Source organism: Stegodyphus dumicola, chromosome 10, assembly GCF_044657685.1.
Source record: "Stegodyphus dumicola isolate Sdum_Otavi_A_Nest chromosome 10, ASM4465768v1".
Classification (NCBI taxonomy): Eukaryota; Metazoa; Arthropoda; class Arachnida; order Araneae; family Eresidae; genus Stegodyphus; species Stegodyphus dumicola.
The window spans coordinates 143,216,349-143,231,168 of NC_140777.1; the positions used below are offsets into that span (position 1 = coordinate 143,216,349).

Here is a 14,820-nt window from a genome sequence, read left to right on the forward strand (position 1 = left end):
TAAATGGTAAAGTTCATAAGCTTTCTCCTTCCGTTTGACTTTTACCAACATATGTTATCTAAATACAATTAAGCTCTCACTATGTGGCAACTCTCCCAATGCGCAAGTTTATAACATGACCGTCTCTATTCTAATGTTAAGATGCTTCGTTCTTTCCGCGTTTCATCAGCACTTTTTTCGCTAAAGCTGTCTTCTGAAGATCCATCTATCCAGGTGTAAAGAACAATTACATGATTTAAGGCAAAAAAGAAGTTTTCAGTGGCTTTACGTTTCAAAGAATAATGAAGTACGTCTCGTGACAGCACAAAGAAACTCAATACATAGGAGCTGGTAGTCTGAAAGCGGTTTCCTTTTTGTGATCTGTTGCCAAACGCTGACGCTAACTTTAGAGTTTTCATAAACGTAAGATACGCTCGAGTTGCTGCTTTCGTCTCAGTTCCGCTTGCGAGAGTCTTACGGAAGGTTTGTTTTTTCTTTCTTACCGTTTGTTACTAACACAAAGCGCACTCGTTGGAATTCATTTCGAAAGAAATAAAATGTTTGTTTAATGTTATGTATGGAATTTTTTTAGATATGTTTGCACTAACGTATTTAATGAAATAGAAAATTAAATTCAAAGCAAGTATTTTAATGGTATTTTGTTTGAAGCATATTTAACAAATTTTATCTAATTCGATAACCCATGGTTCCAGATGATTTTGGTTTTCATGGAAATGGTCGTTTTAGAGATGATTTCTGTAGAGATGGTCGTCTTAGGTCACATTCTTATGTTCTCAGAAATACTACTTACTTTTATTCATTTTAGAGAAGTAAGAGAGACAAAAGAATTATGGATATGGAGAAGTGAGGTGGATACCCATTGTTTGACCACTGGCAATGTAAGTGTTGTCCCGCCACACTAGATATCCAAATAATTACACCCCACAGGACTTACAGGAGACCCTGCCATCAGGCGTTGCTTGCAATGTTTTGTATTTTACCACACCGCGGGCTGTGCCTTTCTTTTTCCCTTAAATATGCCTTGATGTTTTTACAGTTCGTGCCTTTCGCACTTACATGCTATGGAGAACAGCTCCAGGTCTGCTTATATACAATGTTTTAATTAATAGCTTTGTTATATTATTCTAGGCTGTGTTGCATATCTTAGTGCCTCTTGTGGACAGGAAGTTCATTATAATTATAATTTTTTTTCTGTGTGTGTGTGTGTGATTATGGCAAAGCTTCGAGGGCTATCTGCCTAAGGGGAGGGATGCCTTCGTGAAGGGCTTTCTAAGGGAAAACTGGCTCGTATACATGTTACCCATGGAGAAAACCACGAAAACGCCCAGGCAGCCAGCCCGTTCGCAGGATTCGAACCTCGGACCGAACTACCAGTGTTCAGCGACGTTACCGCTCGGCCACTGGTGGGCCCCCTTTTTTTCCCTGCGATGGTTGTTCTTGGTAGCGTATCTAATAAAGGGAATCCCTTCACTCTCTGAATTCGGGACTTTTAGATGATGTTCAGCTGTAAGGGGGCATTTGAATAGATAATGTTCGGGACTGCCTCTTTCCCCACAGTCACACTGATCTGATGTTGCTAATTTCCTTGCATAAAAGTACGTGGGTAAAGGGCCATGCCCTGATAAGAAGCACGTTATTTTTCTTGTTATTAAACTGGGTGCTGTGCCTGTTTTTTTCGAACAACTGATAAGTCCTTCTTCCTTGTTCAGCGTTATCCCACCAGTTGTGCCATTCTGCTTTAGATTTATTGCTTATGATTTTTTTTAAAGTGCGAGCCAGACCATGGTACTGATAAATTTTGTGCCATTTGGACCCCTAGCTGCTTCTTTGGCTAGGACGTCAGCCTCTTCGTTGCCTTTTGTCCCTGCATGTGCCTTCAGCCAGGTGACAAAGAAGTGTTGATTTTATGATGCTGAAGTTCTTCCTATAATCTCCTGAATTAATTTTGATCGGTGGCGCGTGTTTGTGATGGCATGCATCGCTGAAAGACTGTCTGTTGAACCTTTACGTATATGTTGGATAGCCCTCTCTAAGACGACAATCCATGGTTCCAGATGATTTTTGTGTTCCTCAAAAATGGCCATCTTATAAACTTGATGTTCAACAGTGCTATATATCTATGATCTGAGACACGATGATCACTTTCAGAAGTCATCATGTACGAGAAGTGGTGCCACAATAGAGTTCATTATACGCCAGTTATAAAACACTGGAACTCTTAGAAGTCGAGCACACATGTTTCTAAGTGATTCTGTTTTTCTATGAAAATGAGAATCTTAAGAGGAACATGTTCAATGCCTGTATTTACTTGTTTATGTTCTCAGAGATTCTGATCAGCTTCATAGGGAATCATCTTACGAAGAAGGACAGCACGAAAGGAGGAGTTAAATGAATTTCAGGTATAGAAACAGTAATTATATTAGAGACTGCATATTAATATATATGTACACATACAAAACCGTGGCTACATATTTTTTTCACCTGAAGCAAAGAGGTGCATGCGCGCACTTATATACAACGATATTTTTGATGGATATAACCCGGCCGCATATAAGCATTCTGTACCGCGCCTGCGCATAGGAAAACATCCGTACTTGTGATTGGACATACCTTCCGGTGACATCATTTTCTCTTGGCATAACGACGTTTAGACGGTATTCTTATGGTTTTGTTTTCGATGAATGACGTGCATGAGTAACACGGAAGCGTGAAAATTATCGTTTTTAAAACGAAAAAATTTAGCTGCAGAGCTCTGCAGATGGCTTCCTGTTTCATGGAATTATAAAATTATAAAATCTTTCAAAGATTCTGTTAATATCAGATGAAATCTTAAGCACTTAGGTTATATAAATAGCTGAGTTCAAGAATTTAAAGCAAAAATCAAAGCATGACGATCTCGATCCAACTATTAAGACATTGTGTGCTAGTAAGTATATTATTATTATTGCGATTTTGTTGCATTCTGTTTGTTTCTTTCATAGTGCAGAAAATATTTCCTTTGCAAATAGTATTTTATTTCCATATTAATGTCCATGTCATTTTTAACATTCTGTTGCCTTAATAAAAAAATGCATTCAGTATTATCGCTAAATGTAATAAACGTATATAAGAAAAGAAACTTCCTTCTCTAACAAACACTATTTCTATGCAAAACTATAAAAGATGTTACACATTAAAAAAAGGCCAATATTCCTTAAGTAATTTTATTCAATTTAAAATACGTATCTCTGTTTCTCTGTTCTATATCTACATTAGTTTAACTTTAAAAAAAATTTACTTTTTCAGACTAATTATAAATATTGTGAACTTACTATGTATTATGTTAGCTCCCAACGTCATTTTTGTTATTTCCGAAAACTGACTTATGCTTACGGAGATAGCATGTGCGGAGGATATTTAGATAATAAATATGAAATAATGAATTAATAATCGCAACACTTTTAATATGGTTTCAGATTAAGAATACATTTATTAAAAATCTATGCACATAGTAATAATACACATTTACGGAATTAGAATAAGAAGAAATAATACTTTTTCTCTCTAGGGAAAAAAAGACTGTTTTTATATTAAATTCATCACACTACAGTGTTGTAAGAGGTGTAATCTCATAGCAATAAAAATAGGACGCACGTAATAATCTCTTCGGTACTGCTGTCGAATGTAAACAAACGGTATGGAGGTGTAACCTGGAGCTCAAGAAAAGTTAAGGCGTTCCTAAGGGTAGAAGAAATAATGTCATCCGAAGCCATATCCAATCACGAGGAGGGATTTTCCCCTATGTGAGTGGCGCGGTACAGAATGCTTATATGCAACCCTGCTATTTCATTCCCCCCCCCTAAGCAATGGAAAACATAATATATACGCACACAGAACCGGGATAAACGCGAGGCAAACGAAGCCTTGCCTCAGATGGACGGCTGGCCAAATTTTAGCTAGCCAAAAGGGATTTAAGCCATAATTTTTTATTTAAGCCAAAAGTGTTGGCTTCTATAAGCACAAGCTCGTGCCATCTATTAAACTTTATTTGAATTTGGATTAATAAATGTGTCCTTTACACACTTTGACTGTCTTTGTGGTATTTATAAGACACGGTAAAAATTCACTGGCTGTCTTTTAGAGGTCTGGTCGAATTGTATGCTCCCGAAGAAGACCAGAACCTATAACGGTCACAGGAACTAAAAAAATAGAAAATTGTACTTAAATTCAGTAAAGGTGATTTTTTGAAAACTTTTACCTGTTTCATTTTTATTTCAAAATGGACTTTACGTAAAAATAACTCTCGTATGTTAAAATTATTAGCTTAAAATCATCGCAATTCTATCTTGATATGAAAATTTTATTTTAACTCTTGAAACAGTTTTAAGCTAAGCAATTACTATAGACTTACTGGTTTAAAAATGAATTCCGCAGACTTAAAGTTACAGACAATAAAATCTAATATTTTAAATGAGCAGTTTAAGTTGCGGAGGGATTGCTATGTTATCTTAAACTTACGATAGTTGGAAACTCGTGCATTTATTTATTATAGAAAAGTTTTAAGTATTCAAGCCATAGGTATGCATTTATTTAGCGCGATCGCACGTAAGTGACAATATAATGACTTTTTTTTTAATCTGGAGCAGAAATCCGCCATCTAAAAACATTCGAGATGCTTAATAAAACATTCTTGAGCACACACTATCGCACAGAAAATATCATTTAAAATTATAGAAGAAAGGGTAAGGTTGTAAGTACCAGATATCATTTAATTTTGTGTCAGAGCTCATTAGCCGAAATATACCTAAGGACTTGGAACTTACCATATTAAAATCCATTTTGCGCAAATGTAAAATTATGTTCAAGATTAAATGTGACTGCATTTTCACAGCCAAATGTTTGCTTTTCTATCTGGTTCAAAAACTAGAACTTAATCTTTTCACGCCAAAGCTCTAGAGAGGAAAATATTGCATAGTAATGAAGCAATGAAAGACTAAAGAAATTTAACTTAAAATTAGCATAAATAATAGGTAAATTGTAGATTCAAGTGAGCGCAGTTTGGCACGACTAGTTCAGCTAAACTGTTGATATTTCAATGGAAGCTGAAGTGTCTGAGCGGAAGAAAACGGGTAGAGTTCTCAATAGATTATTTTTTTGTTTTCGTCACACTAAAAAACCGGTGTAAATTCCGACGATATGACAAAAAGTTCCTGCTTCAAAAAGTGTGCAAATTGGAATATAAATTTGTGCCTGCAATTTTTGGGCATTGTAGATGATAATATTTTTTTGAGGTGGCAATAACTCATACGGCTTTCTTTTGATCTTCAATTTCCGAGAAATGTAGCTTCCACTGCAAGTGTTAGCACTAACGACAGCGTTTGCATAAAGCTGGAATGAGACCGGTGCCCGAAAAGTAAAATCAATGACCACGGGTAGTTCCATCCAAATTCACATTCCGAAGAACGTGATGGCCGCATGAAAGGTTTCATGATTTTCCCCATTGTAATATAAAACGAGTCTGTTTTCCTTTAAAAAAAGAGCCCTCTACGAAGATATTGCTTCTATCATGTATCTATTGTATTAAATTATAACCAGCATGAACTTTCATTTTGTATAACACATGGGCTAATTTTTACATTTTATTTCTTGATTTATTTTGTATATCTCCCCCACCTCCAAATACTTGCATGAAGGCAATCCATCAGTTATTTAGGCTTGTCATCGCCAAGAACACTGTCTAGGGCTCATCACTGAAGATAAACCGGCGAGAAGGTGAAGAACACAAACAACCAAGCTTAACGCAAGAGTGGAAACCACTAATCTAGGTATCATCCAGGGCAACGTCTTGTTTATAATTAGACTGTTTTCTTGTCATTCTTACAATAATTTCGCAACAAAGTTATAAGGTATTTCTCCCGTCTTCTTAGCATGCTTTCGTTGTGTGATGGTCAGCAAACTCGGCGCGTATTCGAGAGGTTCCGTGGTTAGAATCCCGGCAAGGGCGTTGCTCATTTCTTCAACCTTATGACATCCCAAATGATCGAATGACTCTACAACAGTGTTGCCAGATCGTGCGATGTTTCGCAAATTTGTGACTTTTGACAAACTTGTGCTACTAAAATTTTAGTATGTGCGATTTAGCAAAATTTTTGCGACCTCCATCATTTCCTTATGTTACTTTTAGCGACTTCCGAGATTTTTTTAATATATCATAAAATGCTTACATGTTAAAATAATATATCAATTAAAAATAATTTACATTAAAAAAATGATTTAGGCTTAAATAGAAGTTGGCGTCTGGCAATTCTGTTTACATGTGTGCTTGTCTTTTCAAGGCTGCACATCCTGACACAGGTATAACGTGAAGGGGGTAGGGGGAAGTGAGAAAAAAAAAACTGCTTCGGAACCTCTCACCTCCCCTCCTCGTCACCCGTACTTTTTGTTTTTAAGTCAGTTCACCGTTCCAGTTCTATGGTGATAACGAATCAAACAAAAGAACTTGCAGCTTGGATACCCAAACAGAGAAAGAAATTAAACATATATTGGGTACTAAAACAGAGAATAAAGCGAAATTCATTCTCCTGATTATAATATTACTAAGAATTAAGCAATGGAAATGACTTCCAAATCAAAGCAACGGTATTTTTATAAATAACAACACAAATAAACTTAACAGTGAAAGAACAAGGCTTTCTTAAGTAATCGGAATCTGAAATAAGCCCACCAGGCAGAACGGAAATTTCACTGAAGAATATAAATGGTTATTTAAACAACTGAAAATGAGCAATATAGTTTTAAAATTTTCGTTAATGCTGAGATACGTAATTAAAACGACTAAGAATTGAAAACAATCTATAACTTACGGAACCAATAGACAGTAAATTTGTGATGACATCAGAGGTCATGTGATCGCATGACTTTTGTAACTAGAACGTCACAAAAGTCATGGGATCTCTGACGTCATTTGCGATTTTTTGCGACATTTTGAGTCACCTTTTGCTACTTTAGTCGAAACTTTCTGGCAACTCTGCTCTAAAGTGGCGTCCGAGTTAAAAATGGTGGTGGATGATGATTCTACACCATCAGGATTTCGCGATTGGGTACCCTAAACCCATTCACCCTTTAAAAGGTTGAGTATCTAAGGTATTTCTTTCTGCCTTTTTAGCATACCTTGGTGGTGTAATGGTCAACACACTCGGCGCTTCGAGTCCCGGAGAGGGCATCGCTCAATTTTCCTGTCTCCTGCTTCGAAATAACTTAATGTCTCTACAAAGTGACTGAATTATTATTTAATTGTGAAACAACAGAGAATGTGTTGTTGGTAGTATCACTGACTACGTGTCAAAGGAATTTAAACAACTCCAGATACTGAATCGTTGTTATAAAAAAAATCTCATATAAATAAATGATCCACTTTATCATTTATGGGGATATTGAATATAACCGAAAGGGAGCAACTTCGACAACTTCAGTATATATGTTGCTAAATATAGCTGTACTTAAAGACTGACGTGTTCACTGTCTCACGGTCATGGCATACTGTTAAGAACGGCTGCGCGAATTTTTGCGTCATTATTTTTTTTTCTTTCTCAGAAGAGTTACCATAAAGAGTGTGTTGTCTGTGCTACCCCCTTACGTACCCCCCGTTGGGTCAAGCATATTTGACCTGACATACGTTTCGCAAGTAAGTCGCATGCCATTTTTTTCCTCCCGAGTTTTTTAACTGTTCTGCTGGCTCGAGTACAAGGCATAGCCTCGCAATATTTCACTTTTTGGAAACGTTGAAGTATGGATGTGATATATCAACTGTCGAGGCTAGTTCCACAAAAGTAATTCTTACCATGTCAGTGTACCAGATTGCTCTACTCTTTGATTCCGTATTACCATGTTTATCAATTAGTTAAGGGGTGACTATATTCTATACATTCAAGACCCAAATTAAAATGTTTGTTTGAAGAATGGGCCCAGTAAAATGCTTTGCTCAATTATTATTTAATAGTTTTAATAATAATAAACAAGAATTGTGTCGAGAGAGTATACGTAGATGCATTTCAATCTAAAAGGTTTTGAAAATAGAACATCGAAGTGTACGTACATAAAAAATTCAGAATGCTGTTTTGAATTATTTAATTTCAATTTTTTTCAATAAAATATATTGTATCTTCTTCAAATCTACATCGATCTTTACAGAGGATTTGGGTGTTTTGTGGAGGTGACCGTTTATAAAAAGTGAAATTCAATGTTGATATTAATTTGTGATTTCCGAAATACCGGAAATTATCAGAGATAGTCATCACATAATTTTTTAAGTATCTTAAGAATACGAGTATTCATATATAAAATACATTACTCTGGCCTTAGATCCGTAGGGCATGGTATTAGAAACACCCTTTATTAATTGCAATAACAATGCAAATGTTTGCAAAACTTATTAATTAGATATATCGTATGCCAGTTAAATGTGCTATAAATTACATCGAGCACAATATTTAGAGAAAGGACATAAATTATTAAAAATATTCATATTCCTTTTGAATAAATTAGTTATTTAGAAATTATAATTTGAAAAATGAAATGAAGGCATTATGACATGTCAAAAATTAAATTAAAACTCCTATATAGGAACATACCAAAAAATCTGTTATAATCACAGGAGTTTTCTACTTTTTGTAGAAAAGAGACCTCTATCAATCTTCCTCGACATCGATAGTGTTCTATATACAACCACTGAAATATAATGTATTATTTTATCTCATTTTCTATTGCACTCTGAACATGTTTGTTTCATGTGTTGTTACCAATCTCACTTGCCTGACAACGGTCAGCACAAGCCTACCTTATTCACGGTGGCATAAGTAGCTCAAGCCACGATGAATAACATGGCTCGATGAATAACGTTTGAAATACTTACATTATCACCTGATGGTCTGAAACAATTCAGAAAAGATATTTTAATTTTCTTCGAAAAAGCGGTTGTGTTTTATTGTTTGCCTAATCAAAACAAGTCCATGATTTTTTTCCTGGCAAGGAGTACAAGATTCCGTCTGTCTCTAGAATGGTCCACGAACATTATATAGGTGTAGAAGGTATTTCTCCCGCTCTTCTTAGCGTGCCTTCGTGGTGTAGTGGTCTGCATGCTGGGCGCGTATTCCAGAGGCCCGTGGTTCGATTCCCGGCGAAGGCTTTGCTCACTTTTCATCTTGTCTGCTTCCAAAAATACCTAATGTCATGTGACTGTAAATTAATGGTAGCGTAACTCTATCTACTTTATAATTGGAACGATTACATTGTAGATCATTCTAATATGTGTAAAATATAGCATAAAGAACTACTTATACTACTTTTAGACCTTTCCATTAGTTAATCAATATGCTTTTGCAATGATTTTTTCTCCTTCCTTACCACATGCCTTCGTGGCATAAATGGAACCACGTCCAGCTAGTGATCGGGATCTCCGGAGTTCGAATCCCATCTATAGCACTGTTAATTTGTCATGGTTCATGCTTCAGTAAATATCCAAAATCCCTACAAATGGTGTCAGAACTAAATTGTGGTGACTGATAATTGATTATCACCAGAATTTCGCTCCCCTCCTTCCAGTCATCTTTAAGTAAAGGAGAATGTAAGGAATTTCATGCTTCGTTACCTCGTACTTCGATGGTGTAATTAAAAGCAGGTCCGGACGGCAATCGGAAATTCGAAGTTCAAATCCAGAAAATGACATAGCCGATTTTTCACCTTACTGCTTCGAAATAATCCTATAATAACTTTAAGCTTTTTTTTCCCTACAAATATAAAACAGAAATTTTAAATACTGACAACACTTTTGAGAACTAATAATTTGTCTGTCGGAGTGGGTGTTAAATGCTCTGGCGGTGTAACATAACGATGGACACAAACTGCAGGATTATCATTTCCAATTCATTAGTAACTGTACACATTTTAGAAATCAGAAACTTCAAGAATTGCACCTGTTGAATTTTAAGTCACTCCAAATTGTTACGCACTTAACATTCAGTTCAGTTAGTTTTCCTGCGAAAGATTTCCAATGTGTCACTTTACAAAGTTTCAGTTCCTGCTCCCCCCCCCATTATTCAGATTGGTGGTGAAAAAATTATTTCATATTTTTAGTGATACATTGCTAACGGCCGTGTTGATCGTTCTACGGCTTTCTTTGTAATTCCAGTGGAAAGAAGGCAGTGATAGCAGTCGTGTCTTGTCGCGTAGCCTTAATTGCCGAAGAGACAAATTTCTCAGCAAGCTGTAATCGAATAAATGCTTTCCAGGGATGAAAAAAGAGCCAGGCTTGAGTGACGGAGGACTCTCGACTGGACACATCTGTGTTATTAATCTTTCAGACGTTTTTAAAGCACAGGGGAATGACATACGATGATGTCATGGCCGAAAAGCGAAAGGATGGGGAAAACATGTGATTAAACTGTAATAGTTTAATGAGGGATGGTAGCAGCAAATTTTGCAGCACATCCCGTAAAATACTTCGCGCGCGGACGGAAAAGAGATTCGGCCAAGGCCGTCTCGTGAGACACAAAAGGCTAATGATGGATTTGTTGACGGCAGTTGGCGCGACGGAATAGAATGAAAAGAGAATAAATAGTACATAACAGCTCCAATAACCTGGATTCTAAACATCTGGAATTCTGGTTATCCGAATCGAATTATTCTTTTTTCAGGCTAAGTAAAAATTAAACTTGCTAAATACACTAAAACAGTTTATTTAAAAAAAAAAAAATGTTTACTACTAATAAACCACATAAAAATTGCTTAACTGCAACAAGTGCTAAAATACAGCAATTCCTCACACTGTACGGGTAATCATTCTGGCAGTATTCCGGATTGTTTGAAACCGTAATGCTCAAGAAACTAAAAAACGTATAAAAATTATTAAAGGTTCTTTCCAGGAAAATTTCCTGTTTTTCAGTAGATAAAACGCAATGAATAAATTCGGAATTTAAGTACTTTCTCTTCGACCATGATTTTCCGGATATTGCGCCAACGATTTCAGCAGATGTTCGGGCACTTCGAAGCTTGAATTTTGAATTTGTTTTATTATCTATTTTTAGTCTAAAGCGGAAATTTAACCAGAAGAACTATTAATTTCGTTTTGGCATTTTGCATTGATTCACTATAAATGTCGGTTCACTTTTCAAATTGTTGCCACCCAATATTATCGCCGATTATTATATTTAAAGAAAATAAATAATGAAGAAACTTCATAAATGTTTGTATGTTTCTCGCATTGTGATAAAACAACGGTACCTAGAGCTATCAAAATTTGAATAACGTAATCTTCCATTGAATATGGGCATGTGGAAGAGTTAATTTGAATTTGAATTTTGTTTTATTACGTATTTCATATTTTGTCCAAGGAGGTTAGAATAGAAGGAGGGAAGGTTCAACTCAAACGGTGAAGCTTGGCGTCCATGTTACTGTTATCACTGTGACTTGTGCAAAGAAGTCTGTAATTGTAACATTTTTTCCCCTTTTCTTTTTGAAGCATGTCAGCTTATATTGCATATGGATGCACAAATAGATTTTCAAAAAATATTCCTGGGATTACTGTTCACTCGTAAGTATTGATTTTCTTTTTCGTGTGTGTGTGTAATTTCATAAATATGTTAAAAAATATCACAATATCATGTTGTTTTCTTTCCAGATGTGAAAAAAAACTTAATAATAGTCAAAACATGTTAAATACATTTTAATGTTTTTGCTTACAGTTGGTATCTTCGTTCCTTAACATACAATGATATGTGCTAGTAATTAAACTGTATGATTTGAACCCTTAGGTAAATAGTTTTATAATTTTCATGAAAAGTAAGAAATTAATTGTTACTATTTTTATGAATTGTAAAAGTGTTAAATAAAGCAACGCTTTCTTTATGCATTAATTATTATTCATTTTTAAATTTTGTGAACTGTTACGAATATAATTTGTGCATTTGATCGAGATAAACTGTTCACTTGTTAAAATGTTTTGCATAAGCTTACAAATTTCTGGGCAGTATTGCGATAAACGTAAGTAAAATATTTACACAATTGAACATGTGAAAAGATATATCCAAAAATTTATATAGGTACATTTCTGTAATTCAGCTTAATTCAAGGTAATTTCTTTGAGATTTATAAATATGAAACGCGCATAAACTGAAATCATTGAATTCACATAAATCTGGTTTATTTTATTAATATTTATTTGCTTGTTGATATAAGGTTGTTGGTTGTGAAAAAAAGCTATTTAAAACATTCATTTAAAAAAAAGCAACATATTACCATTTTTTAGATAATTATCTGCTATTAATTTCAGGTAAAATTATTCTAAGTGATTCTTTAATAAATTGTAATAATATTGCGAATAAATCAGAAATATCACTTCTTAAAGAAACAATTGGAAAGTATACCCAACAAGTTGATAATAAAACCTATACAAGTTCTTGAAGTTATGCAGAAACATCATTTAGATTTCGAACTATTTCTTAATGATTTTCTGTACTTAGTAAATTACGGATATCATCTTTATAACTTTAAAACAAAAAACTAACAATAGCGAAGCATTTCATTATAAATTTAAGATATTTTTACTGGAAAATCCCTGCATTTAACAGCTGAGAAACACGTACGTTTCACTACCGTATGGCAAATGTTTTGAAGTTACAAACATGGACGCCGCTTGTTCCGTGGAGCTTCATTCCCCGATAGTGGAGGAAACTGCGAACCCTCCCTCCTTCTATTCTAACCTCCTTGATTTTGTCAGACATTAAAGAATTTTTTATTAACAAGCTCAAAGATTTCAAAGCAAGGAATGGCAACGCTATACGGAAAAAAATATTTTCGTCTCCAGCGCGACAGACTCTGTAGCAGAAATTCTACAGATATGTTCATTTAAAACTTATTTTGAGATATTGCTGTTGAACTGAATTTTATGGTTTGAGTGCAAGGAACATGATATTTAATAAATAAGGGTAACATACCGAATATTAAAGAAAACGCTTCTTTAGACGTAATTTAAAATATGAAACCTTTCAAATTTAAGAACATTTTTTTTTTTTTATAGTGAAAAATAAGAAAGTTGTTTTGTGAAAAGCCCATCGACACTGAACAGTCGACACTGAGAGCGTTGCCCATGGTGTATCACAGCAGTTAATCGATACTACAACTATAATGTGGCATACGTACAGACAATGAAGCCTTATGCGGGATTCGAACTCGCAACGTGCAGTTCAGATGAGCAGTCAGTCTCTGATAACCGCTGTACCATCTAGGCGGACTAAGAACGAGAATTAGAAACAATAAACAATAAATACTTCTGAGGAAATCGAATTAATGCATACAAAAATTTTCTTTAATAATTTTAGTAGAAGATGAAAACGTCAACAGCAAAATGAAAGAAGATAAATAAAAAAAAATTAAGATGAATGATGCTCACAATATCAGATGTGAAAATTTAAACTTAAGAAAAAATGAAAAGACTAGAATTAGCTAATTAAAACCAATTACGGAATATTATGCATTTACCATGAACTCTGAACTGATAAATAAAGCATGCGAAACATTTTTGCTTCGATGTAATAAAGAGCTTCCCCTTATGATTTAGAATGTTCTTTATTTTTGCTTAATTTTTATTAATAATTGCCAAATTAAAAGCATAATAAGAATTAGATGCATAATGTTTTTACAATAAAACCTTTTTATTTCCTAGTACGAGGTAAAAAGGAAGTACTGTAACCATATTTCAATGAAAATAACCATTTTGATTGCTGTAAAATTCATTTGAACGATGCGTTCGCGTGACATCTCTACTTTCGGACAGAATAAAGTAATCTTTCTTCCAAAACGAATTATAAAATGTATTTAAAATGGATTCAGAAGGGATTTTTACTTTATATTTTTACATATGTATCTTGCATATGTATGTATGTATCTTGCATAACTCAAAAATGAGTAGCCTCAGAGCGTTGACATTTTGTATACGAAACTGCTATAACATGTAGTTGTACACCTCCCGTGTTGGTCGCAATTGATTGAATCAAACGTATATAAATGCATATACCCACTCTGTTATCTGGCTCAGTGAACTCAGCTATTTATTTTTATTTGTTGGTCTAACGAGGCTGCCATTTCGTGAATTAAGTTAGTTTGTGCACCAAATTTCAGCGTATTTTTGCTGAGTGGAACCAAAGGTAAACTTTCACTTTTGTACACCGAAAAATCTCTTTTATTGCCCGCTCTCCGAATTGCTTGTTTTCGCTTAGAAACTCTATCTTTAACTGCAAAATCTGTTTTTTAATTACTTTTAAATGTGTTTGGTGTTTTAGGTTTTACTCTTTTGCAATTTTTTAATTAAATGAGTTTTACGTATTTTTACCTTGCTGTGAAGTGAAAACTGAATTGATTGAACCGGAATGATATGTCTAATGAGATTCGAAGAAGTAAGTTTAAATGAAATGCAGCAAAAAATATGTATAATTTAAAAAGCCGTAGAAAAAAGTCAATGTGGTGCCCATATCAGACTTTTTTTAATAGGTTCACGTGACGAAGATTCCGATGTGTTATTATAAGCTATAACAAGTTTTATTTATTTTGGATATTATTTAATATCTGTATCATTTTATTTCTATGCGCCATAATACGTTTAAAAAAGCTGGTATTTTAGAATTTTTATAAAGTATTTAAATAATAAATACCAATTCCTTTTGCTAAATGCGCATGGGATGTTTTATTATTATCATGAACAAAAATAATACTCATAAAATTAAGTAAATGCTTTTGGTAAAGCATAATCAAATTGAAATGTATCAGAATTCGAGAATAAAATTCCTAAAT

At 34.4% G+C, this 14,820-nt stretch overlaps 1 protein-coding gene and 1 long non-coding RNA gene across 6 annotated transcripts in view; one reads left to right on the forward strand and one right to left on the reverse strand.

Moving 5' to 3' along the window:
- LOC118199053 (uncharacterized) overlaps nucleotides 1–14,820 on the reverse strand; it is a 225,354-nt gene that overhangs the window by 159,671 nt on the left and 50,863 nt on the right. The gene's annotated exons all lie outside the window — the stretch shown is intronic.
- The window catches only part of LOC118199091 (uncharacterized), a 67,063-nt gene that overhangs the window by 22,270 nt on the left and 29,973 nt on the right, over nucleotides 1–14,820 (forward strand). The window lies entirely within an intron of this gene.